We start from the raw sequence: 20,468 nt of genomic DNA on the forward strand, positions 1-20,468 counted from the left end.
CCACTGACTCCAGGTAAGCAAAAAAAAAAAAAAAAGTCTGTTCCTTATTGCCTTAATGCCTCGCCTAACAGAAACTGTGTCTGCCGAGTGCTGATACTCTATAGCGTTTTTAGCCATCAGTTTGCACTTTGCAGCCAGGTACACAAGTCGAGTCTGCTGAAAATAGGCTGCTATACCCTTGTTGGATATGCTTATCCTGAGTGTTATGTTTCGGGTGCCCCTGTCTGCATAACGTTTATTAAGAGACCAGTCCTCCAAATGTTTTACAAACTCCGAGACTGTAGTACTATAAAATAACGCATGTGTTAGTTGTTGGCAGGAGTGAATGAAATGTAACACTTTTAACAAGAAAGGTCCTGATTTATGTCTACCACTAATAATAAAATACCAGTAGAAGAACCTTAGGAAGGTTTGATCGATTTTGGTATGAGGTTTTCTCTATTACCAGTGTATTTAATTTCAGAGCAGAAGATAAGTCTTTTCTTGAGCCTTTACCTATGCTGTAATTAACCATAGAAAAACAGTATATGCAAATCATTCTTCAATTTTCTTAGAATAAAACCTCACAGCTTTTCTAACAAATTAACAAAATTTCACAACATATAAACATAGGTGAGTACATCATCGACTAAGGTATTTTTCAAAAAGTAATTATTTAGTTCAGTCTTCATCATAATTCACACTAATTCTCTTAAGGAAAATACAAGATAGAAAAGTTACATATTTTTCATATTACCTCAAAATTCTAAGAACATTTGCATCAAGCAGAAATATGTGAAAAATGTCAAAGCCAGCTGCAATAAAGTATGTTTCCATTTCCTACAGTTAATGATATTTCAAGCAACCCACCCCCCCCAAAAAAAAAATCAGATCTCCACTCTTTCCATCTTTCATGTCTTTTATTTTTTGTATTAACATTTCCCATTGATTATTTTAACTTTTAATTTCTTGTTACAGTGAAGTTTCATGTTTGATGTACTAATTGGCTATGTTTCTACTGACTTGGACTTTATGTAATTTGCATATTTTTATGGATGCAGTGTTGACTGAATAGTATTCTCCCATTGCTTCTGACTTAAATGTTAATGGTTATTTCTATAAGAACCGTTCATGATGCTATTTGCTTATGGTTCCTCTGCTCCATGCCACTTCCACAAAATTTCAGGTACCTAACCTGACCTCTTAATTGCTCGATCCTACTATACCCATGCATATATCTACTCAAAATTCAAACTCTGACACTAAGATTCCAAATCATTCCCTAACCCCAATTTCAAAACTGAATTTCCTAACCCTAACACAATGCTTCCATTGTCTCCCTTACCATAAGTCTATACTCTGCTACTTAAACCTAAACCTAAAACTCTGACCTGCTTCTTAATCCTAATCCTAATCCAAAACCTCACTCTCTATGATGGAAATTCATAGTCACTCCCTGATTCTAGTCTCAAATCCCACTCCCTAACTCTAAACTTAAAACAGTCCTTAACCCTAATCCCAAGCCATGGTCATTAATCTTAAAACCCTCACTCCCTGTGCACAATCCCAACTCCTGCTAACTATAATTAAAATATTCAGTCACTCCTCAACCATAGGCCAACCATCTTCAATTTCTAAAAATTCCTAACAAAACCCCTAAAAAACAAAACCCTAAAACTCCTAGTTGCCCTTAAACCAAATTATAAAACTCCCACTTGATCACACTTGTCTCTCCCAGTCACTGTATTTATTTTTCTCAAACTTTCATAGCTATTCAAGTAGTTCAACATGATGTGAGGGGCCTGGAAAATGAGTACCCAGCAGAGAGACAGTGGTTCATGAGCAGCTAAGACATTAGATTATTGGAAATGGAATGGCTGTTTTTTGTTAGAGCAAAAGTTTTCTGATGGACTAGATGCAGTCTGTGTTTGTTTTCTTTTAGTTTTATCCCAGCTGTATTTTTATTCTAACGAGAACAAAAGTTGCTTTTTGTTGTTTGACATTGGTGGGGTATGCTGTTTTTGGAGAGTTGTCTGTGTAAATGTATGTTTTCTTGCCTAGTAGTAAATAAATAAGGCCAGTGTTTTATTTTTTTTATTCTTGTGTATATAAACTTTTTTCATTCATACACACACACACACACACACACACACACACACACACACACACACACACACACACACACGCATATATGTGTGTGTATTATGATTTGCAAAAAACAAGTAATCTCCGTGGTATCCCCGAAGTCTCAAACAACCCACTAAACAAGTATAGTGGGTGCAAAAACAAAACAGTGTAAGAAACTTCTCTGTGTGGAAGATTTTCAGTCCATATATATGTGGTTAATCAGGGTTCCAATTAAATCATCAAACTTGAAAGCACAGAAAAGCAAAATAGCGAAACGGCATAAAAGCGAATTCTTTCCTTGGGAAAGAAATCACTTGGCCACTTCCGTTACTTTGCCGTTTTCATCTCTGAGTTGGTATATTTAAGTAGGGGTGTGTGAGGGCCACAGGCAAAGCCCCCACTTTATGTAATGTTTTAATTTTTTTTGTATTTTTGTTTTGTGGAACAGCGAGTTCTTCCCTTGGAAAAAAAATCTCTGTTCTAAGCATTTGAGATTGTAAGCTTTTACTTACATGGGTTCGATAAATCATTGTTCGCTTTTTTAAGCATTCGATATTTAACAGAGACCCCTGTATATTAATTAGATCAGATAACGGTAGTACAAGTAGCGAATTTAAATGTCCTAAGTTAAAAAAATAATAAAAATATATAGTTTGAAATATTATACAGAATTACTAAGTATTCAAAAGTAATCCAATCAGGGTAGACAGTCTGCTTCCAGTCGAAAATTATTGGTCTGTGTACTTAATAAAGGATACTTAATAAAGGATTTTTGACTGGAAACATACAGTCTACCCTGCTTGGATTACTTTTGAATACTTAGCAATTCTTTATAAGATTTCAAATTATATATTTTTTATTATTTTTTTAACTTAACATGAGTTAAAGTACACTACTTGTACTACCATTATCTGATCGAATTAATATACAGTGATTAACTAGACATATATGGATTGAAAATCTTCCACACAGAGAAATTTCTTATACTGCTTTGTATTATGATTTGCAGAACACTCAAACCACTCACACCAATGTAGCTGAAAAATTATTCCAACAATGTAAATATTGATGTACATTATTCCTCGACTGTACAAGTTTTGCTTAAATTGTATATAATTGTCTGGATAAGATTTAAGCATACAATGTAAATGTGACAAAATCTAATAGCATATGAATTATGGACTAAAAGACTAGTGTGAGTATCATGCTGTTGGTTCCTCCATTATTTTACTTCAGTGAGTCTTTTTTTTGTACTGTTTCTTTTCTGAAGTGCTTCTATTGATAATTGAAGGTTTATGGCTTTTATACTCAACATGGTGCTTAGAGACAGTGTGAGTCACTCCTGATAAAAATGTAGAGGAGGGCAACACCAGTTTAGAGTATATAAAGATTATTTATTGAGGTGAATAAAAACAATAATCTCAGATTCTGAGTGCTGGTGTTTCATTAACTGTCATCTAGCTCAAATGGTTATATTATTGTACAAACTATATCGACAACATTGTAATTTTACACAGAATGATGGAAGTTTATATTCAATGCATCTTGAAACATGTTTTTATAGTTGTGTAATTCCAAACATACTTTGTATATCATCTGATAAGTCAGAGGAAAAGCACTAGCAGTAAATTATGATCAGAGAACTTTTTTCCAGACTTGAGAGAAACTTAAAAGTTTTTGACTTTTTTAGGGTTTACATTTTTATTGCTTAGGGAATCACTCACAAAACTATCTTTTAAAATTCAAAGTAAGTCACTCAAGAAAAGTTATGAGAACTTAAATATGGACCGCAGGACATAACACATTTAAAACATGTTATTTTTACCTCCAAAGTAAATATATCCTTTAGGAATGCTACAGTCCCTGGACTTACTACTGTAGAATACTTGCTTTTGATGCAGAAAGCTGTGGTTTCTACTCCCACAGTATGTAGCTGGATTGCTGATACTATACTATGTTGTACTTTTAAAGTGGGTGGATGCTGCAGTCCTGAGAATGTCCTCTTTGGCGGAGATACCTAGTAACTATGAATGTGTTATCAGTTTGCTGTCCATTCCCTATTGCAATATTACTAGCTTATCATTTTTTATGTATCATAGGCAATTTATTCCTCAAGCGTAACAGGCACTTTATTTGTAGATGAAACAATGAAATTTAAATGTGTTTGCTAGCAGCAACCACTTCATTAGTTACAGATCTCTTTAATGTGGAATTATTTAGATGACTTTTACTTCTGCAGAGATTGTGCATATTTACTGATACTGGTGGATTGTAAAAGTTTGAGTAAACTTTTATGATGGAAATGTTCTGAATTGGGCAGTTTTATCATTATTGGTTCATGCATTTTGTTTCATTTCTTACTGCAAAAATGTTCAAAACAAATTTAAAACACACACTAACACATGTACTGTGTTATACAAGGAATATAATTTAATATAGTCAGGAAGGTATATCAAAGAACACATGTATGTTTCATGTGCAAGGGGCCTATGATTTGAAAACAGCCCAAAGGTAATCTTTATCCGGTACTGGCCAGATGCATTTTTTTTAATCTGGGTTTCAATGCAGTTTCAATGAATGTGAGTTTCAAGGACAGAGAAGTTTTAATGCTAAGTATATTTTCATTGTGAGACTGTATTGCTCTGTTTAGCAGATGTCTGTTAGTGTTTGTGCTATAAAATGTAAAATAAAAGTTTTAAACGAAATCTAAATAATCATTGTAGAAGTAGCAGTATGCAGATTACAGTGTTTATGGTAAATGGAAAGAAATAGTCAAGTAATTGACATTGGAATGGCTGCAGGGGAAGGGCTATATATGGGGGGCCCCCATTTGACCATTATTTTGTGAGGGGAAAGGGCAGCAAACTCAAAGACAGCCCCAAATGGAACATACTCTAGCTATGCCACTGATCAGTAGGCCATAGAGAATGACTTTTGGAGGGTCTGACAAGCTATAATATTCTTTTGCTAAGATTAGAATATTGCCTATCATTAAATGCCCTACTTTTACCACAAAACCTATGTACTGTAAGTCACCAAAAACAAAATCCTAAAATTCATCATGTTCTCCCTTCCTAGTGAACATCATTGCTACACATTTAATAAAAAAAATGGCTACTATTCACTGCAGGGTCTGGGGCCATATTTTGGTTGTCTGTACTTCAGTTTGCATTTGAAAGTTGGAATCCCACAATTCCATTGAAGTGGGTGGGTGGGATTACATAATTCTGTATATAAATTGTATATTAATCAGCATACAGATTTGTAGCTATTTTTCATAGGTCTTTGTCAGATTGTTGATGTTTCTAGGTTGAGAGGTATGGGAAAATGTGAAAATTATATCTACATAAATTAATATAATAAAAAAAAGTGAATATCTATTTACCTGCTTAAGCCAGAGGTCAAATAGTAATACAGTTAAGTCTGGCATTGTGGTTTAAGTTGAAATCTTGTAAAACCTTGTACATATCATGGTTTTGGAATTAATGATGCAATTATGAACAAGCAATATTTGATGTCTAGAGGTGTCAGTAGGAGTTAATTGCAAATGCACATGGAGGCATCACTTGGATATTGTAATAAGTTAAGAACCTCAAGTCAATCAGATTAGCTGGTTCAATTGGAGCACATGCTCATTTCTTTACATAAAAGTAAGATCCCAAGGAGGGGCCACCAGTTCACTTGGAGGCCTCTTATGCAAATTCCCTTTCAAGAACATTTTGAAATGCAACTGCCTTGAAAGAGGAGGATCCATGAGCAGGTATGCTGCAATGGCCAATAAATGAACCTTGATAGAGGAATAAGAAAAGCCAAAGGAATGTAACTTGCACATATATTGTAAAACCAGAGAACAACTAGCCCTGGATGGATGCTGGTTATGTTGCTGGTACCAACTAGAAAACCTTTTCCATTTGCTAATATATGACTTTCTAGTAGCAGGTTTTCTTGCCTTAGTTAGTATCTGCTGCACATCCTTAGAAAACAAGTGCCTAAAGGAATTAAGATCCCATCATCCAGGATTCAATTGAAGATTATTGATGTCAGGGTGTATCAAACATCCCTGTTCATGTGTGAGTAAATTAATTCTGTGTGGAAGCTTGTGGTCATTACTCCTGGCCATTTCCAAAAGGGATAACCATGGTTGCCTGGGCCAGAAGGGAGTCTTGGGGATACTTTCTGAATCTTCAGAAGTACCCTGGATATTATTAGAAAGGCATACAGGAATATTCCTGTCCAAAGAAAAGAAAACATCTCTGTCTTACAGGCCTTCTTGCATGTAGTTCTGGTACAGAATTTTGACAGCTGATTCTTCATAGAGGAGGCAAAGAGGTCTACTTGAGGAACTCCCCACATGTGACTCAACTCCTGAAAGTTCTCTGGATCTAGTTACTATTTGTGAGGGTTTGTCCTTGTCCTGCTCAGCTTGCCTGCCATGCAGGTTTGGTCTGATAGAATGTAGGATGCCTGTACAGTAAATTTGTGCTGTAAAGATATATCCCAAGCTATCATGGCTAATCTGCAAAGGGGGTGCAACCTGCTTTCCCCTAGCTTGTTCATGTACCACATCACTGTAGTATTACCTGTAACACTTGAAGAGATTCTGGGGACCAAAGGTGGTTCAGAAAATTTAGTGGCTTGATCAGGGGAATCATCTTCTTGATATTTATGTGCTTGCATCTGTCCTTTTGTCCCATATACTCTGCACTTTTATCTCTCCTGAAACTGCTCCCCAAGCAATGTCTGTAGCATCAATGGTGACTGCTTTGGAACAGGGAAGGAGAAGGGGAGACTTTGATTTAAGGATATCTGCTGTCTCCCCTAAGCAATTTCTCTTCACAAACCCTAGTACTTAGATCTGAAAAGATAAAGGGTATTGATGCTGTGACCAAAGAGATTTCAGATGCCACTATATGTTTTTCATGTGGAATCTTCCCTGATTTATCATGAGAATCATGGATGTCATGAGACCCAAAATCCTGAGATATTCCCTTGTGGTGACTGAAGTCTAGGTGGAAAAAATAGAAATATATCTAAATAAAGATCTGTTTTTTTCCTGTGGAAGAAAATGTATTTTAAATGAGGTGTCTAGTTGACATCCCAGGAACACAATCCTGTGTGAAGCAGTGAAGAAAGACTTTTGAATATTCTCTTAGAATCTCCTTGTGGAAGAGATCTCTCACCCAAGAAGAATATTCCTGACATTTTGAAAAAGACTCTGTGTAGATGAGCAAGTCATCTAAATACAGAAGAATGTCGATACACTGTGGCCTACAATCAGCTATAACTGGAGCTAGATACTTTCTGAACACTCTTGGTGCAATGGATAGTCCAAAAAATAAGGCATAGAAGTCATAATATGATCCAAACACAAGAAAGATTAAGAAATGCCTGAAGTCTGGATAAACAGGAATGTGATAAGCATCTAGTGTTACCAGAAAACTTGAAAGAGGAAGAACAAGCACAGGTTGTGCAGGTTGTGAAGTGACATAATTGTGAATTTGGGCACTATCACAAACAGGTTTAGGAAAGAAAAAGTCAGAACTTGGACTAGGAACATCCATGAATAAAATCCCTTCCCCACCTCTGAAGGAGGAGTTAGTTATATCACTCCTTGGGATAGCATGTGATGAAAAACAGGTGGAAACAAAATGTCTGATCTGCAGGATGAGGAATGACCCTCTGGAAAGGAGGAATTTCCTCTCACTGCCATATTTAACCCTGATGAATGATTTTCAGAACCTATTTGTCTGAAACAATCTGTTGCCAAAGAAATAAAATGGAGATTCAGACTTTCAGGAAGAAAAGGAGGGCTATAGTGGGAGAGGTCCCAAAGTTTCTTGAACAGTCCTTGGTTTTGGGAGGTTTGAGACTTCTTTTTGAAAACATCTTGCCATTTCATCTTATAAATCTATTTACTTGAATTTTGTTGAGACTACTTATTCTGATTTTTTTTTTTTGCCAGAACTGGATGAGGAGAAAGAAAATCCCTTGGACAATTTGGAAAAGGAAGACTGCAAAACCTTAGAGATTCCCTGGACCAGCTTGCCCCATATCATCATGCTTTTTGATCACGTCTGCAGCAGTGGGGGCAAGCACTAAAACTCTGTCCAAAGTAGAATTTAAAATCTCATTTTTAACATCATCTGAAAAATTCTGAGAATGCAGACAAGTAAACCTCCTTAAAATCATTAAAAATAAACCCCAGCAGGACAGAAAATCCACAAATGATGTTTATTGAGCACTTTCTTTTAGTATATTACAAAACTTCATCAGAATATCTAGTAGAAAAACAAACAGACAACTGACTCAACAAAATGTATATATATATATATATATATATATATATATATATATATATATATATATATATATATCCCATCATGCACTAGTTAGTCAAACAACAATTATGCCTATCCTTCCTACTTAAAGGAATAATATCAAAATTAGTAAATAAATACCTATAAATATGGATAATACATTTGACAAAACATAGAAAGGCTTAAAACTTCATAAAATCCTATCTAAACTAAAACATATGTATATATATATATATATATATATATATATATATATATATATATATATATACACATTTCAATAAAAAAACAAACAAATAACTACATGAAGCCACCAGCTTTTAACCTAAGAATAGAACCAATTGATACATTCTTATTTAGCCCTGGTTGTTGGGTGGCATTAGTTCTCAATTGCCACCTCAACTCTGATAATTCTAAAAAATCATTGTTAGGACCCCCTCTGTCATTCAAAAACACCTGTTCCAAAATGGTAAAACTAAAATAATGCCCTTCATTTTCCAAGATATGTGAGGAAAGGGCGTTTTTTGCATCCTTCTTTTTAATGTCATAGTAATGCTGATATATTCTCCTTCTTAATGCATTAATAGTTTTACCTATATAGAAACTTTTACAAAAGTTACACAGGGCAAGGTACATCACACCTTTTGTACTACAGGAAAACTTCTGTTTATAGAAAAATTTTCCATAATTAGGTATTGAGACACTAGTCCCTTCTAAAATGTATTTACATTGCAAACAAAAACCACATTTTGGCATTTTTCCTATCTCCAAACACCCTCTAGTATTCTTCTCCAACATGTTTTCGAAACACAAATCCTTTTTATAAACTATCTTAGGATTAAAACCCATCAGCTCATTAAATTCAGAATCAATATTAAATATATTCCAATTTTGTTGCAAGATTTCACAAATATTATTATTTTTTTATTATAACTAAAGACACCTGTAACAGAAAAACTAGTGTTACATTCTTTATCATTCTCTTTGTTAGCCTTATCGAATGAAGTACCTTTCCCCAGTAGAGGTGAGAAAATACCTCTCTGCCTCTTTTTAACCACTTCTTGTAGTAAAGGATGTAAAAAATCATAGGGATAGTTCCTATATAAAAGCATGTCTTCTAATATCTGAATTCCATGTAGAAAATCATCCCAGTCTGATACCATTCTTGCAAGACGTACCGCTTGTCCTTTTACTAATGCCCTTTTTTATGTATAGGATGAAAGCTGTTGTAATGAAGTAAAGTATTAGAATAAGTCGGCTTTCTATATAATGTTGTCTTGAAAGCCTGATCTTCTCTCACCTTTGAAATAGTGATATCTAAATAATTAATAGCCTCTTTATTAAGACTGTGTATAAGATCAAGGAAATCTGTACTTTCTTTCAAAAAGGACAAAAAGTGCTGTAATTCTTCCTCACTATTGTCCCAGAATATAAGAACATCATCAAGGTACCTGCAATAATACTTCCAGTACCCCATAAAAGTACTAGTAAACACAAACTCCCATTCCCAGAAAGCTAAGACAATATTTGCAAAAATGGGAGCACAAATGGCTCCCATTGCTACTCACTTTACTTGTTTAAATAATTGTCCCTCAAACACAAGGATATTTGTATTAAGTATTAGTTCCATCATAGTTCTAAGTATTAAGATTTGGTCATGTCTAATAGTGGTGTATCTACATAAATATAGATAAAACCACTCAATCCCTGTATCATGTGGGATCACTGAGAAAAGGTCCCTAACGTCCATGGTAATAAAGGACAGGTCATCTGTATACATATCTTTGTCAAGTTTTTTAAGGAGATCCCAAGAGTCCTTTACTATCCATGTACAGTTTAACAAAATGTCTTTTAAATGTACATCAATGAATTTAGCTATAAAATAAGTCTTTGAAGCTTTTGCATCTACAATAGGATGAAGAGAGGGTCAACAAGATCTTTATGTAGCTTGGGTATACCAAATATTGTTGGGAATTTTGGATTTTTAACTGACATGAAATTATGTTCCTCCAAGCTAATTTCCCTATTAAATAAAAGCTCATCCAAGACCATATCAACTTTTCTATAGAGAATGTTTTTCTCATTTAAACTAATTTCTGTGTATGTGTCATTATATAGCAACCCAAGCATTTTTTCTACATATGTATTAACATTCATAATAGCTAAACCACCCCCTTTGTCTGGTTTCATAACATGTATATTTCTATTATTGCAGACCACATTTAATAATTGTGATTCTTGTAAATTTAGGTTACCTTGCGTTTCACTATGTGTTTCCATTTTAAACATTTGTCGTATGTCATGTTCGCACATTCTTTCAAAAGTCTGTATGACAGGATGTAATGGAGGATTAAAGAGACTAGGTTTCTTACATATTTCCCTTCCTATATGTAATTCAGAATTATCTTTGAAAATTGTTTTTAAATTGAATTTAAGTGTAAATAACTTTAAATTAATAAAATTTCATCTAGTGTGCCCTTCCTACTAAGGGCATAGGACAAACCTTTTTCAAAAATGTTTGCAAGACTGTTCTAAAAAACGATGTCACTGTAATTATACATTTTAAAATCACCACAATCATTAATCAGAATACTGCATGATACAACATGTTGTTCATTAAAATCCGTAAGAAAAAAATCATCAACATTACAGTTGCCATTCACCAGCACATTGGAATTAAATTGTACTTCATTTGCCTCAGAGGATATATTTTATATCCTTAAAATCATACCAGTGGCCATAGCTCTGGAAGATGTATCAACAGAGTCATACACATTTTGCAAATAATGAGTGGTGACCTGTTAAGTTGTTTAAAGTTGTTTTTTCTTCACAAGAATAAAATGTAGATAAAACATTCCTAATACTTTCACAATATGTCAGAATAAAGTTTAACACATGAGCCTAGCAATTTAAAATTATGAAATTGAAAGTTGCAGAAGTATTCACTTTTTCTCATACCTATCAATAATTTTCTCATCCTTATTAGGAAGAGTAGGATTGGAATTAACTATGTGCTTAGCAGCAATGGAGCCAACTAAGGTTATAGCTGCCAAGTTAGGTTTGGGAATATTGTATAATAAGTTAAAAAACTGAGGAACTTTATAAATCCTAACTGCCTTTTTAGGGACAGCTGGTTGACTACCAGACAATTCAGGCAGTAAGACACACATTCCCTAAGGCAGAAAGGACAGGAGGAATAGATGCAGGTTCTGGAAAATCCTTCTTTAACAACTCAGAATGTTTGGGGGGACTGAGAAACCTCAGTGTTCTCCCACTGAAAACACTGGGACATTCTAGCAATAGTCTCAAAAAAAGAGAAAGCCCCACAGGGAGAATCAGAGACTGAACTCTCCTCTGAGTTTGAATCAGAAATCTGAGAACAAAACCTTAAATCTTTCATTGCATCTTCCTGTTAAGATTCAGGGCAGGATCTTGAATCTCCTCAGGAAAGGAAGCATCCCTCATTCTTTTACTGGAAACTACTCTTCAAGAAGGATCAACCTCCTGAATTAAACCCTGAGCCTGACCCAGTAGACTTCCCTTATCCAAAGAAATTTGAGGAGGTGTAGATACATACTTGGTTTTCTGTTTCTTTTTGACAGGGAAAAATTGGGCCAACTGTGTTAATATTGGCAGCTGTTGCTTACCCAGGAATGAGCACAGCATTCTGACACAGTAGAGAAACCTTCCCTGTTCCATCTCCCAAGACCAGCAAGACTGGTCCTCCCTTGACTACTGAGATGACTCCAAAAGCTGCAGAGGATGTGGCTAATCCCTGGTACATGATGGCTGTAGGTGCTACATCAGAGGGATCTGAGGTAAAAGATGAATGGTCTGAAGTACAACAAATGGCCACAGCAAAGTCACCCACCTATGGCTGAGGCAAATTGCTAGCCCACTAAGCTCATTTTCTTAACTGTTTCTTTTTGTGGGTGGAAGAAGGACTGACTGTGGGAGTTACAATCTATTCCATGATCAAGCTGTAAATGGTGCCTCTATCCTAGGAAAAACAAGCAGCAATGCCAATAAATCTACCAGTCCACAAAAGTTACTATTTTTGTCACAGAAAAAAACATAGTAAAAAGCACTTTCAAATGCTACGGCAGCCCCAGAACATTACAGTAAACATGATTTCTCCATAGAAAATAGTTTATCAGTTAGATAACACTACTATTAAACTCACAAAATCAATGAGTGCTCTATTTAAAAGTATGTTATAGTCTCCAGGTAATCCAGAAAAAACACAACACTCCTAGCTTTAAAATAACTTTCCTGAAGAGGAAAATGAGAAAACATCAGTAAAAAATAAGAAAAGTAATTTTTTCCCCAAAGGAACTTATCTGCTTAGCCAAGGAAAGCACAAGCTGGCCATCAATCCTCAAGAGCCTCAGAGGTGTGTACTCTTCAATGGCAGTAAAGTTATGAAGGGCTTTGTGCCCAAACTTGTCTTTTTGTCTGCTCAACGCAAGCTGCTTGATAGTTTAGGCGTATGGAAGGTGATCCAAAGCTTTGTAAGCTGGCTGGCTGTTATATCCTTGGCAGGATATAACCCATATAGTTAAGGCCATTGCAATAGCAATCACTATGAAGAACATCATTTTTTCAGTTTAAAACACTACTCCACAAACACATGTTAATTACATAATTAACCTCTACACAGTATGTTTTTAATATTCAAAAATCACAGTATTTCTAAAAGTTGTTTTTAGCTTTTGTTGTATAAACATTGCATTCAGTCAATATGGGGTGGGTTTAGCATAATGGTGAAGGACTTCATCTCATAAACACAAGTATAGAGTTTGATTTTGGTCTAGTGTTATTGACTAGGCATTGAGTATCAGTCCAGATCTTCCCTTCCTCCTACCTTTTCTAGTATAATCTGCCCAGAGAGATTCCTCTGATTTTGCTTGGGGAGCTGTGTCAATGGGAGTGCAAGTACAAGCTTCTTGGAGGCCCAGGGATGTTTGGAGGCATATCAGTATCATATAAATCATCTGTTTTATACACTTTCAGATTATAGGTTTATCTGCCAGCTCTATGAATATGTTACTAATCTGCCTAAACATCATCTAGCTTCCAGCTGGAGTATTACCAACAACTACTATGCGCCACTTTATTTGTATACTAAATGCTGTTGATTGTATCACTGGCTATTTATGTTATCTTTAGCTTTGCTTGTAACTTGTTGTTCATTTTATATGTTGTATTGCTTGTACTATTACTACTATTTGTATTTAATTTGTTCTCTGTTTACATATTTCTTCTGTGGAGCTTTTCTCTCCGGGCCTCCACTGAAAAAGGACCTGTGTCCAGTCAGAACTTCCCGGTAAACAAATGTAAATAAATAAATAAATGTTGGTGCTGATCCATGCCTTGAAAGTCCTTCACCACCTATGAACTCCAGGTTCTCTTCTGGTGGCTACTTACAACAACACAGTGATATGGTACCTCAACAAACAATGGGGTATAAGGTTATACCCTCTGTGGCAGTTGGCAGTGATGGCCTGGCAGATGGCTTTACAGCATTCACTGGCTCTTTAAGTGTCATACATTTATTTACTATTTATTTATTTATTTATTCCAGTTTGATGACCAGGGAGGTCAACTGGGCTTGGGCAGCCCGTTTCCCATCAGAACAAAATGCTGGAACAGACAGACTAAGCAGATCCTTGGCAGACCCATACTTGTGGCAGTTCAGGGTGCTGATGTTTCAGGATCAAGTTCAGATGTGGGGCATGCCTCAAATAGATCTGTTCACCTGTGCTATTGCCCAGTACATACGGCTATGAACCATGTATTTTCCAGGCTGTCAGCACAGATATGTATACAAATGAGGTGGATGTCCTGAACAGCAAAAAGGAGTAAGTGTGTCCGCGTATCCACTTCAAGTAGGCTCCTACACCATGTTGATATTTCCACTGGCACTGGATATGGATGACAGCGGGGATGGTGTCCAGTTAGTTTTAGGACTGTTTAATTCCCAGTGTGAGTGTTTACACTGTACCCCACATAACTGAGCGTGTTCATGCTGAAAGACCACCCAGGTCACAGTGATGACATAGGCAGCAATTACTTAAGACCAGATATATTCAATTATTGATTTTTGACTTTTATCAAAGCTATGTTGCGTGGAGTAGCACATAGCTCAATGTGTTTGCATGGCCCACCACCCTAGTGACTGTGATGACACAGGCAGCAATGAATGGAAAGCAGACATAGCCAATGAATATTTATTATTATGCATAAGCTATGCTAAGCTGTGTGGCACATATTGCCACATCACCCACTAAAGTAGGGGAATTCAATTATGGTAATTACATTCTAGACAGATGAAATGCATAATAATTTGCATATCACACATGGTAGACCTACAGCAGATCTGTATAAAGTATGCATACACCCTACATTCTGATTTTCCTTAGTACTCTGGACCACTGGAGAACAGACTTGGGAATTTTAATTGAGATAATACTAGGGACTGCTGCAGGTCTGCTATGGAGAATAGTGTTCAGGCCCAGGGTAAACTTCCAGGAGCTACATGAGCTAGGGACTGTAGAGCACTACAGGGTGGACAGAGACATATTACAAGAACTCACTGAGCTGTGCTGTGCTCAACTCAGAGTCAGAGCCAACAGATGGGAACCCATTCCAGTGGAAACAAAGGTATGTGCGGTCCTTAGGATATTAGCTACAGGTACATTTTAAAGACCAACTGGGGACATGATGGGGGTGTCACAGGCATCTGCATCCAGGATACTGTACCAGTTCCTGGATGGTATGTTACACATGCCAGTGAGCACATATATTTTCCCTCTCCCTTGAGGTGAGAGACAGCAATATGCAACAGTTCTACCATGTAGCACACTACCCTGAAGTACTGGGTACCATAGATTACACTCATGTACACATCAAGGTACCACCTGGTGAGCAGAGTAGAATCTAACTTAACTGCAAGGGGCATCATGACTGCCATATCTGGCATACATCACAGCTGCACTAAATGTTTGCTAGGGGGACATCCCACATCTCTATTTACTGAAGGATGTTGTCTACACCCTGGAACTGTGGATGATGACACCCATCAGAAATCCACACACACACATGGAAGAATGCTATAATGAGGCAAGCATACAAACTAGGAACATCAAAGAGTGTGTGTTTGGGCATTTGAAGTCATGGTTCTGGTGCCTATATATATCTAGTGGAGCCCTGAACTATTGTCCAGTCACATGTGCACATATATTCACAGTATGTCCTGTGCTACGCAGTCTGATCCTGTGGAAACAGCTGCAGCAGGATCAGTAAAAGGAAGGGATACAGAGCCCCATACCAGTGCCTAGGTCACCACAGCTACAGCTATAGTCACAGGAGGACTCAGAAGAGGAAATCCCCTGCTGATGTCCCTGTAGGCAACATAGACATGCTCATTATGCCCTGGCTTTGGCTAAAAGGCAACGCTTAGCATATTCACTGACAACCTGGGGACCTAGGGACTGACACCTTACTTCTACTCACATACAGAAATTAAAATTCATGCCAAGCTACCCACACATCATGCACCTCTATGTATGTATTGGCTGTGTACTGCTTGCATCTGACAGAGGCAGCCCTGAATTACAGTTGTGGCACCTGCTATAGTTGCAAGGTAAGTCCGTAACCTACACGGTACTTATAAGGATTATTATGATATGCCATTGCATGTATGGATCTGATACATTATGCAAGTAAATATAGTGGGCTGCTTGTACAAAAATAACATCCACATGGGACTAGAGATTTCTATTCCACTACCATGTTTCCATTACTGCTCACTGAGCCTCATACATAAAATATTCATGCAGTCCTACTGCAACAGATTACTGGTACATTAGTGAAGGGAGATGTTAAACAGTGGAGTTACATGATAGTCAGACTATTGTGTATCCCAGCAGAATATGTGGTGTTGTTCCCCCACCCCGACACAGCAGTGTTCCCTTGTAACTGCTGTAACAGTAACTTGTCAATGGTATATCAACATTCCAGGCAGTCTCAGGACAGTAAAATAGAAACTGATAATACATTGTATATCTTACTTAACTCATTACATCCAAGTGAAGCCTCCAGGTGAATCTGCAGTTAACTCCCATTGATGTCTCTAGGTGTCAAATATTGCTTGTTCATATTTACATCAGTAATTCTAAAACCATGCTATATATGTACAAGGTTTTAAAAGTTTTTGCCTTAAGGCTTACACAACAGCAAACTCAACTCAACTGTATTAATATTTGATGTCTATCTAGTGCAAGTAAATAGATATTAACAGGTGGTTCATGTCAGCGCATTGGTGTGCTACACCTATGGTAACATATAGTGTGATGCATACTTGGGAGTGTTATATCTGTAATAACCATGTGGGTTATACTGTCACAGGGTTTGTCCAGGTCAAGGTAGGCAGTTTGCACTGTCCCCTCATTCATGACATTGGTGACTGTGTCATAGAGGTCAACCGAGTGCAACAGACATGAACCCTTCCTTGACAAAGCCTACTTGTGCTTAAAGGAGTGTGGACAGGTAACCAATGCCCTTGTTAATGGGGTTCACTATAAACTGTGCTATGGCCTTGCAGAGCAGCTTAGTTAGGGTGCTGTGTCTATCATGTGACTGAGTGGGGGATAGCCCACCTTAGTCTAAAGGGGTGACAGTGGTTGTCCATCAAATGGATGGGACAAAGACGGTAGTCAGTCTTCCTTTGAATACAGCTCCTTATGCTGTTGCAAGATTATGCTTGGAGTCATGTAGGATGAATCCTGTGATGTAATAGGTTCCCACGACAGATGTATACTATGAAGATAGGTGAAGGCTGCTAGCCTAGCTAGATAGAATTTTGTAGATAATTTTGTCATTTGTAAATATTAATGTAAGCCACAGGCTTGTTCTCTTAAATGTGAAAAGACTGTATTGGATGTTGAACTGAAAAAGATGTAACAGTGCACTCTGCTGTAAGAAAGATGACAAATCAAGCATTGTGAAATTCTTTGATCTAAAACTCAGAGCCAAGGTGTCTAGAGGGAAGCATTCTCCCCATTGTAATTGAGACCAGAGGTAATGGCTAGAATTTACATGTATAATTTATTTTATTGCGCTGGCTTCCTGACAAGCTGCAAGATCAAAAGGGCTAGTAAGCTTTGAGTTTCTGTTAGCCTGGGAACCAGAAAGAAATGATGTAATCTGAAATGAATCAGTGGTACTGTGTTATCAATTTAAGGACAGAAAGAATGAGGGCATTTAGCATTTGTCTTGAGAACATCCAACTCACCAGCACTCTGCCTGTGTTTTATATGTACGTTTATTTTAGAACTGTGTTTTCTCTAGATATAGCTAGGAAATAGGAAAATTAGATTAGTTTTTTTTCTGTATTGATGTCAGAACTTTTCTACTGTATTATTTTAAGTATTTCTCTGTGAACTCTGAACTGTTGACTAGTACTGTGTAGTAAGAAGTATTGTCTTGTGTTTTTATTATTTATTATTAAATATTTTAAACCTTTAACTGTGGCTGTTTTGTGTAGAGATAATTTAAAATCTAGAGTACAATGCATGTATTTAGTGATATTGTACAATGCCACTCCATTAGCCTTGCTGTTCAGTCACGCTGACCATTTGGATACTAATATTGCACAGTATAATTGTACACCCTTTCATAAGGGCCTTTTAGCAGCTGATAAGTAATAGTGGGTTTTGTCAAGTGGTACAACTGTATAGCCTGGGTAAAAAGGACAACTGCTGGAGAACCTGAGCCAGTCTTTCCCAGGAGTGTCTGTGTGATCGTATATAACTCTTATCTCAAAGTGTGTATGTGTGTGTGTGTGTGTGTGTGTGTGTGTGTGTGTGTGTGTGTGTGTGTGTTTCAGCTACTTGGTCAGGGACATGAATCACTGGTTCGACAGAAAGCATTCTGGAGGTTTTAGCTTGCTAACTATGCTGAGTTCTGGATCCTATAGCTGTGCCAGTGGGGAGTCTTATTGGGGACCTGGAGGGAAAGGGAGAAACCAACCCCAGACTGAATTTGATTTCTGTGTGCTCTTAAGGGAAATTGTACTTTACTGTGTGTGTATTTATTATCCTTTCCCTATATAGACACCCCTCACTGGTGTTAGTGGTGATGATTAAGGATCCTTGACTGCTGGGCCAGTGCATGGGCATCACATATTAATTGTTTGGCAGTGGTGGGATATCCACATCACATATTAAATGGTTGGCAAATACTAATTGGCTTGAGTGGTGTGGGTAGTGTGAATTCCTGTAGTTTGTGTACAGTGATCTCTGAAGCTGTTTTTGTACTCTAAATCAGCCATGCAGTGAATACTCAGAGTTAGATCAGAATTGTTTTATTTCTTTTGTTAGCTTAGTTAGTCAGGGAGAGCAGGCAGCATGTCAGCAGAGGAGCACAGAAAGCTGACAAGGAGCTAGCTGGCTGAGATGTGCCAGGCTAGGGGACTGGTACATGGAAACCTGACTAAGGCAGACATGATTGCAGCTTTGGTCACAGCTGCTTCAGAAAAAAGCAAACAGGAGGACAATCAAACTGGCAGTGGAGATGTACCACACTCAGAGAATAGACAGCTCAACCTTTCTGCAGAGGACTTAAATGTCCATCTGGAGCTAAAGAGACTTGAGTTGCAGGCCAGGCATTTGGAAATAGAAGCAGCTGAGAGACTGAGGTGTCTAGAGAGTGAGGACAATGAGAAACTGCAATGTTTGCAGGCTGATGAGAATGACAAACTGCTACACATAGAAGCTGAGGAAAAGGAAAGGCAGAGGCAGAACAAAAGGGAGATGTTGACTCTTCGCCAGAGTCATGGAGGTAATGGGGAAGGGAGTAACCAGACCCCAGAAACACAAAAGGTCAGTAAATTTCTTCAACAGTTTAAAGAGGGGAATCATTTTGATAGTTTCATTTATATGTTTGAGAGGGTATGTAAACAGTATTATGTTGACCAAAGGCTCTGGGTGTGGTTCCTGAACCCCTTACTCCATGGTAAAGCTGTAATTGTGTTGTCTAAAATTTCTGATCAGGAATACTTTGATTATACTACTGTTAAGAACTACTTGTTAGAATTTTGTAAGCTAACACCTGAAACATATAGGAAAAAGTTTTGTGAGCATAGACTCAAGGCAGATGAAAGTGTGTGTGAATCTGTTGCTGAACCGAGCACTTATTTTCATAAGTGGGTAAGTGGATGTCAGGTCAACACCTTTGAAGGGCTGGCAGACCTTTTGGTGAAGGAACAAGCCCTTAGCACTTTGCCTGAGGACATGAGGATCTGATTAGCTGATAGACAATATGCTACTCTAGATGAGTTGGGGAAGAAGGGAGACCTATATCTAGCAAACAGGGCATCACTGCACAGGAAAGGGACCCCGAGTACTGTTCATGGATCTAAAGGAACCCATGGTGGGCAGCACAGACTGCCCCAACAGAATCTACCAGTAGCAGGGGAAGCCCTAGTTCAGGTACACATTCAGGACCTAGGGTTAAATGTTTTGAAAGCAACCGGTGGGGCCATGTGACATACAGATGTCCATGGAAGCAAGGTGGGGAACAAAAGGTAAGAGAGCCAGTAAGGGGGGAAGACAAAATGCCAATAGTAGGTTGTCTTGAGACAACAGGGGTACCAAACTACCATCCTGCAGATGTCCTGATAGGGAAAGAATTTTGATAATGCAGTACCATGCACTCATGCAGTTACACGCAGTCAGGTTTGGAGACAAGCATGTGGGTCTGGTAGCCTGGGGAGACACAGACAGACTGCATACTTGAGGTGATTACTTCAGGGAGGAAGGTACGCTGTAGCAGTGAGACTGAGGGTGAGACACAGCTGCTTGTGGGTACTGATGTTCCCTTGGACAGAGTGACAGCAAAGAAATAGGTGAGTAGTAGTACCCAGGCTGACAGTAAGGCACCATTGTCTGAGGATGCTAGACTTCCTGTCGAAGAGGAGTTAGGAAGGGTTACAAAGAGAGAGTTGAGACAGGCTCAGCTCTCAGACCCTACATTGCAAGGCCT

Source organism: Protopterus annectens, chromosome 8.part0 (assembly GCF_019279795.1).
Source record: "Protopterus annectens isolate FY-2018-M chromosome 8.part0, PAN1.0, whole genome shotgun sequence".
Lineage (NCBI taxonomy): Eukaryota > Metazoa > Chordata > Ceratodontiformes > Protopteridae > Protopterus > Protopterus annectens.